A 10,209-nucleotide genomic window follows, 5' to 3' on the forward strand; every position below is an offset into this window, starting at 1 on the left:
TTGAGGTAGAATAAATGTATGTTACACGACCTTAGCTCGGTGCGAAAATCTATTGGCAATGGGAGTTTTGATATTTGGAGTTTGAAATGGTCTAGTATTGTTCGCTGTTCAATCAAACACAGTCTTCTCGAGGGATTAACGATGGAGCGTTATAACACTACTTGCATTGCTTTTAAGATGTCGGAGTTTAATTTCACTTTCTTTCTGGTCAAAAAACCCAATTTCAAATGTATATTTAATCATGTGCGATTCTTAAAGCCTGGAGTAATGCACATTAATGAGATGGAGTTGTTGAAATTGTAAGAGTTCAAAATATATGACACTAGTGTGCTCTGAGGCTTGTTTGTTTCAGCCTGCAAAGCACGTACAGTCGTGGAGTCATTAATACAGCTCAGCCAGTAAAGGTTAGGCCGTAAATATCAAAGTCACTGTAAATTCTAAAAATATATGCAGGCAAAAAATACAACAAGTCTTCTTTTTCCTTATTACAATTTATGTACAAAATCACTCTCAGTGTGTTTAATGTCATTCAATACGGCATTCTTTACGGTTCAAATATTTTGGGCTTACTTTACTTGGTCCTGATGTTTTAGCGCAGCCTGTTTCAATTATTTACACGTAGACTTCGGTCGTGTTTAAACGTATGCAATGCTTGTTAATGTGTGATAGGCGCCCTGTAACCCTCTGGATGTTTGACACATGTGCGCTGTTATTGGAGCATCAAATCATCAAAGTTGATTGAATGTATTGTACATTTCTTGTGAAAACATAAATATGACATTCTTAAACGTAAAACCAGTGTCTGATTCACTTTATCGAATTGAACTGAACCCCAGTCTTACCGAGAGAATAGTACAGCGATTTTCACACATTCGTGCATCGCCATGAACTATGGCATGTGATGCAGTTTCTGGTCACACTGAACACGATTACCCTGAGGTAACACATTTTGCGAAAAAGTACACAGCAAAGCGTATTGATCCCTGAGTAAAGTGTTGTGATGGAGCGTCAGTCCGTTTGCATGGTACAAGAATTATTTAACGAGAGACAGAAAATGACTACTTCTATAGCGGGCGAAGCAATGCGGTCAGTCAAAGTTGTTTTATCGTATTATTTGTCAGTAAAGTAATTTGCCCGGATTTTACATGGCCCTCGAATGGATTATTTATTAATGTGCAAAACGTCTTCCTGGAAGATTACGCAAAGCAAATGCAGAATCTTGTCATTTATTGAATTAAATTCTACAGGGAAAATTCAGCAAGCGTCCTTAATCTTGAAACCTGACGTATTTGAACGATCTCACTTCGTTTTGTCACATGTCTTTTATGTCGTTGTTATTACTCGTTGTCGCATTGATGCGTTTCTTCGCTAACAATTTCTCCAAGCTAAAACTAGCATTTGCAAACAACTCCATTAGGCTAACATCGATAGGCATAATAGCAAGGCCATGTTAGGAAACTGCATTACCAGCTTAATAACATCTATTTATAAATGCTATATGGATTCAGAGCAAAGCAAAGACGGACAAGATGTCAATCTGACTGCATTGTCGATAACTGGTAATCCGTGTGCAAAAAATGTTAGTTTACGAGGGCGACGTCACTCATCGCATAAATAATGTTATATAGCTTGGTATCCTAGAGCACATCACTTCCCATTAGACCTAGGTAGATCAATAAATTAAAGGTGCTGGGGATCGTGTATCAATATATCGTTGGATGTTTTGGAGCGAGTTTCGGATTAGTGTTCATCATGGCGGCATTACACACAATTGGGGTATGTAAGAATAAAAAATTGAATACAGTGCACCATAACAAACGATCCAAAGTGTGACGGAGTCAGTACATATACGATGCGATATCAAATATTCCTTGATGACCAAGACAGTACATTTTCTGCCTGCCTTATAAACAATCATTGGGAAGTAACTATTTTGTATGGCACAAGTGGCGCACAGTAAGGAAAAGGTATGGGGCACAAATTAAACAGATATACAGGCAGAGAAAGGTTATTTAATATGGTTGTGACAAGCGCAGGGGACAGGAGTACATCAACAGCCTACATGCCTCAAGAACGTTGATGACATGATCATGTGCTGTGGATCGTATGCTATCGCCCTGCGTTATCCATCAGGCATTCCTTCTTAACGGATGGACGGATGACATTCTAATTTACCTTGGCTTCGTGCACGTACTGCCTCAAGCGATGTCAGTTCAGGTAGCTAGTGATACTATCAATTATCCAAAAGGCACTTATTTCCCCACAGAGCAATAAGATCATTATCTTTGTATTGCAAACACCATATAATGCTGCATGTCCGACATGAAGAAACTGGGGATATTGTCACTGTGTATTTGAGATCTTGTAGAGATCAAGAAGAGGAGAAATGTTTGCAGGACGCAATACCCATAAATCACCGTATACTATACTGCAGTGCCTCGATTTGACAGCTCAGTGGAATACGTCTGTAACAGGTATTGAAATTCACTCGTAGTGAAGGCGAAGTCAACAGAGAATCGAAACTGTGGAGAAAACAGAGTGCTTTAGGAGCTTTGATCCCAAAAAGGCTGAACTGTAGAAATACTTGTTCCTTTTACATTCTTACCTCGATCTGTTTACACTATTTCCTTATTGTTCTGTTGCCCTTTGGTTACTGCCTAGCATAAATTTGAAATTCCATCTAGGGCTGTTGCATATTACATTCGGTGAGATCGCTATGTTTGTTTCTTAATCAAATGAAGCCATAAAAGCACTTAAGGAAATATACAAAATACGTACAGTTGAATGAGGGCCAGAACTGAAAGTTTTCAAGTCTTTCCTTCCTATAATGTGGACCAATAAAGCTTGTACAATCATTTCCTCGCATAATAAGTTAGCTACACTTCCCCTTTCAATTCAAATCGAAAATGTATTTATACACTACCAACCACCGCTGATCCAGGTATATCAACTGAGTTGCTAGGAAGTGACTAGGGTATTAGACAGGGCATCCAAACGCAACTATCTTTGATATTTACGGTATTATCGGACGTGTAAGTTCATCAGTTTTCATTAGATTACTCGCTTACCGCACGGATTCACACTACAGATCGAACTCGCTATCAGTTCTTGATTGCAGTGTTATGATGGCAAATCTTATCTTTCGGAAGCTCAGTTTTGCATGAAATTTATCGGCAGACTTTGTACGGCTTTCTACATGTGGACAAGAGCATGAATTAGTTAACCACGTGACAGTATTACGCTTGTAAGTCTTGAGAATATAATGCGAAATCCAAATGACTCATAGTCACACAAAAATCAAACCCTCACTGTTGCTAAAGTTTTATTTGCCATATGTTTTAAATAAAAGTTTTCAACATACGCGGCAGTTACCATATTTAACAGGAAACTATAACTTACATATGCCAGGACTATGAATTACATCCGAAGTCTGTTTATTGGTATGCCATTTTCTTTAACGACAGTCACGTTATGACAGTCACAGTTTTCTATTATTTATTGCAAACTTGGCAGATATCCGATGAATATCCAATTGATGTCTCTGTGCGACTACTATGGAGCATCCTTCTTATTTCCGCAACAGTAATTATCCATGTATTCTTCACACTAAAGTTTCTAGGACTTTACAAAGTAATAGAACGCGGACGACTAATGTTGCCATAAATACAAGATCTCAAAACGAGGTAACATTTCATACACATATTGACTGGCCATGTGGGCAACAGCATACGTCTTTAACCCCTCGGGCCTGTGAGTCACCCAAAAACAGACTGTTTCCCTCGGGCCTGTGAGTCACCCAAAAACAGACTGTTTCCCTCGGCCTACGGCGTCGGGAAACAGTCTGTTTTTGGGGGTGACTCACAGTCCCTCGGGGTACAGACGTATGCTGTTGCCCTCATGGCCAGTCAATATGTGTTTTGTAACACATCTCATCCGTAGCCATGCATAAGAACGTACTATACACAAAACTTGTCTCATGTAGGCCTATGATGTAATATGTTGGAGTGGTTCAGCAAGAAAACGTTTTTCCTAACAGGATCGCAATACTTCTGAAAAACGTTCAATGCACCTTTGATTATAGTTTTCGTCCGTTTCGATCTTGTTGGAAACTAAAGCATTCAATTCTTCTTCAGAAAGTAGGATAAACCAAACACATTCTCGACTATCGTTTCGATCGGCCGCAGACGACATCTTTGTTTACATTCCGGTCCGCGCACGTGTCGTTTTTGACGTCAGCGGGCATCATTTTTCGGAACTGATGCCTGGCAGGCAACAGTTCCAACGAATGATGCCCGATGACGTCGTTTACGTGGATCAGCACAAAAAGAATGCATCCCACGTGACTATCAATTGGCGAATTAGAATACAGACTGCGGATGAGGTATGTTACAATATACACATATTGACTGGCCATGAGGGCAACAGCATACGTCTGTACCCCGAGGGACTGTGAGTCACCCCCAACAACAGACTGTTTCCCGAGGCCGTAGGCGATATTGACTGGCCATGAGGGCAACAGCATACGTCTTTAACCCCCGGGCCTGTGAGTCACCCCAAAAACAGACTGTTTCCCTCGGCCTAGTCTGTTGTTGGGGGTGACTCACAGTCCCTCGGGGTACAGACGTATGCTGTTGCCCTCATGGCCAGTCAATATCATCTACGGCCTCGGGAAACAGTCTGTTTTTGGGGGTGACTCACAGTCCCTCGGGGTACAGACGTATGCTGTTGCCCTCATGGCCAGTCAATATGTGTATACTGTTCATCTTAGCTATTCCTTGGATTCTGACACGAGCCTTTCGGTGCGCACGTTTGTCTCCCACTTATTGACCGTAAACATTCCTCTTTCTCCTTGCACAGTAAAATATTTTATATATTTCTATGACATAACACCCAGTTATTCTAATTCTGTCAAAAGCAGTAATACTTTTACAAAATATGTCCCTATACGACTGTGTAACGATGTTTGCAGAAACATCATGGCGATGATAAAAAGACGTTACACATTGAAATGTCCATAAAAAGTCAGGAGTATTACCAACTTTAGACATTCATCAATATACCTTTTTCAGCAAGCAGAATTATGTATAAGCGAACTCACCAGCCAGTACTTTTTCAGAACTACAAAATTTCAGTAGTTCATATTGAATCAGTAATGAGCCGGAGTCATTCACTTGTCACGGTCAAGTGGAATCATCTGATCAAAATGTGAAAAAGTGGCACAGTCTGACTCCAAAATATTTGATGTTATCATTGAATTCATCTGTATTTCAGGCCACACAATATCAGACACTGTACGTTTGATGTCTGGAACTGTCGCTGGATCTCTGCTTTCAAACCCCGTGGGTGTGTCATTAGACTCTACGTCAAATTTAATGTAAAGATGATGAGATGACGACATCCAATTTTGTAATTACCCTGCGATAATACATCGTAATACAGGGAAATATTTCAAAAGCTACCTTCGTACCGAGGTAGCTTTGTCAGTCATTCGATAATACATCGTAATACAGGGAAATATTTCAAAAGCTACCTTCGTACCGAGGTAGCTTTGTCAGTCATTGTTCCTCCTTGCCATAGCTACGTTATAGATTGATGTATGATAATTTTTGGCGAATAATTATCCCATCAAAGCGACAAACTAGCCTTCTTTTAGCATGACTACCTGCATTGACGTTTCTTCAAACAAGGAATGGCGTCGACCTTTCAGAATCGTACCCTTACAGTAATGACAATCCCAAATATCGATTTAAAGGGAATCTGCCGTGTGTGGGTGACGTTGTTCTGTGAAATGAATGCAAATGACACAAGACCTCTACCTGAGAATCTGCAGTACGTATTTTTTGAATTTGGTGATATTTTATCGCCATGTACATCGCGTGTGAACATGTGAATCCCAGTTTATGCGGCGACAACGCCTAACGGAGCATCGGTATTGCCCAGAGGGATAACATTTGTTTTTAATCACATTTCCGTAGGTGGAAATTATTTAGTTTTTCACAATTAAATTTAGAGATCAATGAACTCTAGCTTTTCAGTCTTTTCCTTGTTTATGCTCCCTATTCGGGATGAAATGCAGCTTGTTGTTCAACTCACAGACTGTGCCAATATAATTGCTGCATTTGTTGGCAATTACGTCGCGTTTTCCACACAATCCATATTATTCGCAATGATTAATATTATGTATGCATACGTGCTTTACACAGAAAACCTACAAAATGTACTTGAGTGTTTCAATTTTTCGTGCCTGGTATTTAATGATGACAATTTTTGGAAACCTTTCAGTATTATTCTGTCTGCCATCGAGGAATAGCAATCGGGAGGGCATCGAGATACAGAAACAGAGTATGGCTCCCAGTCTTCAAAGATAACACCCATTTATTACTGATTCATAGATGTTACTTGCTGTCAGGAGTTCTCCCTTCTTCGCCCCTATTCGTAAACATACATATTATATACAGGGCATGGTTATTTCTGCACAGTAAACGTAAAATGCTCAAACCATCCCTCGTGCATGTGGAAATCAGACCTCTCTCACATTACAATGGTTAATGTCACAGGTGCAGTCAATGAACAATGCACTTTTAAAGGGGTCCTTACTATGATAAGATATATTGTACATGACAAGTAATGTGAACTGACTAATTTTAAGTCAAGAGGGTAATTAATTAGCTGTTCATAATTTGCCCTCCCACTGAAAATTTTTCGACTTACCCTGCCGCACTCAAACTTCATTTTTACCCGCTCCCCACATATTTTTGCCTGTTTCCCCTCCCCACTGTGAATGTTTGAAGCTCCCCTGCCCCGTGGCGAAAAAAAACTTGCCGATTTCCCCTGCCGTGGAAAAAATTCCCCTCAAAATTTTGTCATTCCATTTCCCCTGCAGACATGAAGCTACCCTACCCTGTGATGATGTCGATTTCCCCTGCCCTGAGAAAAAATTCCCCTGAAAATTAACATTCCCATGCAGACACATACTGCAGTGGCCTTGTATTTGGTTTCCATCTCGCAGTACATAGAGTGAGATGTTGGGTCAATCGATAGGCTAAGTAGTCTGGGTAACCTTTAAAAGGTGTAAGTACTTGCACTGTGTCCCCATCCCCGGAAACACCATGGCTGAAATTCCCCTGTCCCCGTTTTAAAAGTAGCCTCTCCTCGTTTTTCGCCAAGCCCTGCCCCGAAGACAATCAACCAATATCTGCCCAGCCCGACAAAAAAAACCCTAAAATTTTCTCCCCTACCACCTAAAAATATGTCCCTGTCCTAGCAAAATTAAAATTTCCCCTGCCCTCAAAAATTGCTTCCGGAATAGCTTTTTCGATGAATAGCTCCGTTGGCTGCACCTGATGTCATTATAAGTTTATGATTTTGTTCATAACTTCTCCTTGTAGGCGAAAGGTAAGAAGTGAATGACATATTACATAAAAATACCAAAGTTGACATATTGGTGACATGTCGAATTTAATTACCTCTGTGACAATTCACTCGAGTATACTGTGTTTTTTACATCTATTATTGTTCAAGTAAGCATTTAACAGAGGAAAGTTTTCCACAACGAAGACATCACCCTTACATGAGATTCACATTAGCGCATGCCAGTTTTCTGCAATCTTTTATTTGTACAAACGCCTTAGGAGGCGATTTCATCGTTTGTCCCGAAACATCTTACTTGAGGAAAGAAACAACCATACTCCACCGACGTGACAAGGTTGATAATTTTGAGTTGGTTACAGGCAATGTGTCAAGATCTGTATAGCCTTTCTCTGCTTCGGTAAACACTAATTTCTTCTATGACGTTACTTTACATAATCAGATGGAATTGGAGTCAAGCAGGCTATCGCAGACTTTATCTGTTGTTCGTTGATCTTAAAATATGCATTAATTTACTGGAGAAATTAAATATGGAAGCATGACAATAAATGGATGATTTTATCACGGTTGAATTCTTGCTCTAATTGAATTTACATCAGGGCAAATACGAATCAAAATGACTATCAGAAGCCGTTGTTCTTTGACCTGTCAATACGTGAACATAGACAACAGAATTATATCTGTAATACCTTCAGCGACGATGTTGATACTCCAGACATGTTTTACGCTTCACGCACAATTACCTGACTCGGTTTGACTGTTCACACGGCGTTGTACCTTTGTGTGCGTGCACAATATCTCAATAATGACACTTAGGGAAATGTCTGATTTGCTCACACGCCCATCGATGACGAAGAATTGACATATATTGCTCAGGAATACCTATAGCTGGATACATGTAATCTTGTAATTTGTTTTACTTTATATAAGAATATGAAAAAGAGCGCTTAAATGTAAGCTATAGGTTTGCGTGTAAATGGACTTATGGAGTCATTTAGAATTTATAACTTCGGTGCACTGACGTCGTTCCGTCGATTGAATTGTTCTTCGAATCTCGATGCATAGACCATTAGTTTTACGATGTTCGATCGTCAATTTATCTCCTACCATCATTGCTCTCATTTATAAAAAAGTGTGTGACTGAGGAATACACTGACATCCACCGTTACCATGGAAAGTGACGGGAGGTCGTGCAAATTCAAATCGGTGATCAGTGTAGAAGTGCATTTCATTGTTTTCCAAGCACCACGGGTCATTTAAATTTCAATATAGCGACACACACATGATCTGTAGCGTGAACGTTTGACCACTTAATTCACAATTATATACTATTCATAAGACCAGGTGACAAGACTCGCTATTTGCGAGAAATGTAATCATCTTACCTGGATGGCTTGTTGTGTTCTTCCCAGATTCCAACACAAGTCATACCTCACTTGGCAGCGCACATCTGACGTCCTGAACAGCTGACAGTGCAGTGTCTAGCTGTCTTTGACATCGAAGTTGGTGTACCGTTGATTAAGACGAAACTTTGAAAGAGATTATGCGAGACGAAAGCAGTAAAGGGTCGTGCAACTCCTGGATGAATGATCCTGATACTTGTTAAAATGAAAGAAAAGGTCGCTCTGGTGACATATGTCATTAGTATGACACAGTGTCTCTTAATAACTGGACGTCGCCATCTTACCTGGAGATATCTCGTTCTTTTGACCGTCCCTACGTCAAAAGCTCTCCATCGTAAATTGAGCAACAAAAGATATACTCCCTACAGCGTGAAAACTCACGATTGAATTCCCCTCGTGTAATATACAATGTTGCAGCCAACCGGGAGCCCACATTTAATTGTGCTGCCATGTAAATGGTTTCTATGGAAACTTGTTCGCACAGACTTTCTTTCCCAAATTCATAAGCAGTATGTTACCTGGGCAGTGAACGAATGTTGGTTTGAACTGAGGAGAAGAGCACTTCGTAGTATCGCTTGTGGTATTTGCTATCTCAGTGTCAACCTCGGGCGGATTGAAAGGCAAACAAGGAACGAAATGCATTTTACTTGATCAATTTCTCGTATTCAGCTTTAAGTGAGGTAACCCTGATAAGCGACATCTCAAAGCTGATACCAGCCACATGAATTGCAAATATCCGTTAAATGGCATTTCCGATAGGACTGTATACACGTTTGGGAGCTGCCACATTGATCCTTCTAACAGTTTACATTCTTTGAAGTCGATGGCGAGAGTAGTCTCGTAACATTTACAGTACGATTTTCTCCTTCCATCATAACCTTTTGTCATAAAATCAGGAAAGCTGTATTCCATTGAAATAATCTATTTTAAATTGAGTAAGTTTAAAGAATGTGGCCTTATTCGCTTGTGAGGCATTAAAAACGGTCGCTTTCAGTACTCGACTTTCAAACATACCTCTCACCCCCTCCTCTCCTCTCTCTCGTTCAAACTCTGTAAAGCTCTATAAACAGATTCAGCTTTGAGGTTGTCACTGTTTCCGAGCAATTATGTATTACCAGCACCAGCGCACATCTTTCCCTAAATAATTTGATGAAAATGCAAATAACTAGATGTGAACTGAAAGTGCTCCCGTGTTTCGGTATATGTTGCAGTTGTCTGTAAATTGACATTTTTCTCAAACATTACTGGCCCAAGGTTGCAACTACATTAAATTTGTCATGACCAATAACACTAGCAATATACATTACGTATAGCTTCAACTGAAATGTCATTAGGTATACATGTTAATGATAATTGGCATGAAAATACTTAATTTCGTATTAATGTATTAAAGCAAGATTAATTGCCCTGTGTAAAGTTCTTTTAGTTCCGTATGAAA

The 10,209-nt window shown here is 39.9% G+C and overlaps 1 long non-coding RNA gene across 2 annotated transcripts in view; it reads right to left on the minus strand.

Annotated features, from left to right (window-relative positions):
- LOC139151977 (uncharacterized) overlaps positions 1 to 9,156 on the minus strand; it is a 44,506-nt gene extending 35,350 nt beyond the window's left edge. The window contains exons 1-2 of one of the 2 annotated variants that reach the window (XR_011556526.1): positions 9,056 to 9,156; positions 8,754 to 8,897 (exon numbers count right to left, since the gene is read on the minus strand). This is a non-coding gene — a long non-coding RNA (uncharacterized lncRNA). Of the gene's footprint in view, positions 1 to 8,753; positions 8,898 to 9,055 lie in introns of those variants that run through there. The other variant, XR_011556525.1, reaches the window with a different exon arrangement.
- Positions 9,157 to 10,209: the final 1,053 nt, after the last annotated feature.

The sequence above is a fragment of the Ptychodera flava genome, chromosome 15 (genome assembly GCF_041260155.1).
Source record: "Ptychodera flava strain L36383 chromosome 15, AS_Pfla_20210202, whole genome shotgun sequence".
Lineage (NCBI taxonomy): Eukaryota > Metazoa > Hemichordata > Enteropneusta > Ptychoderidae > Ptychodera > Ptychodera flava.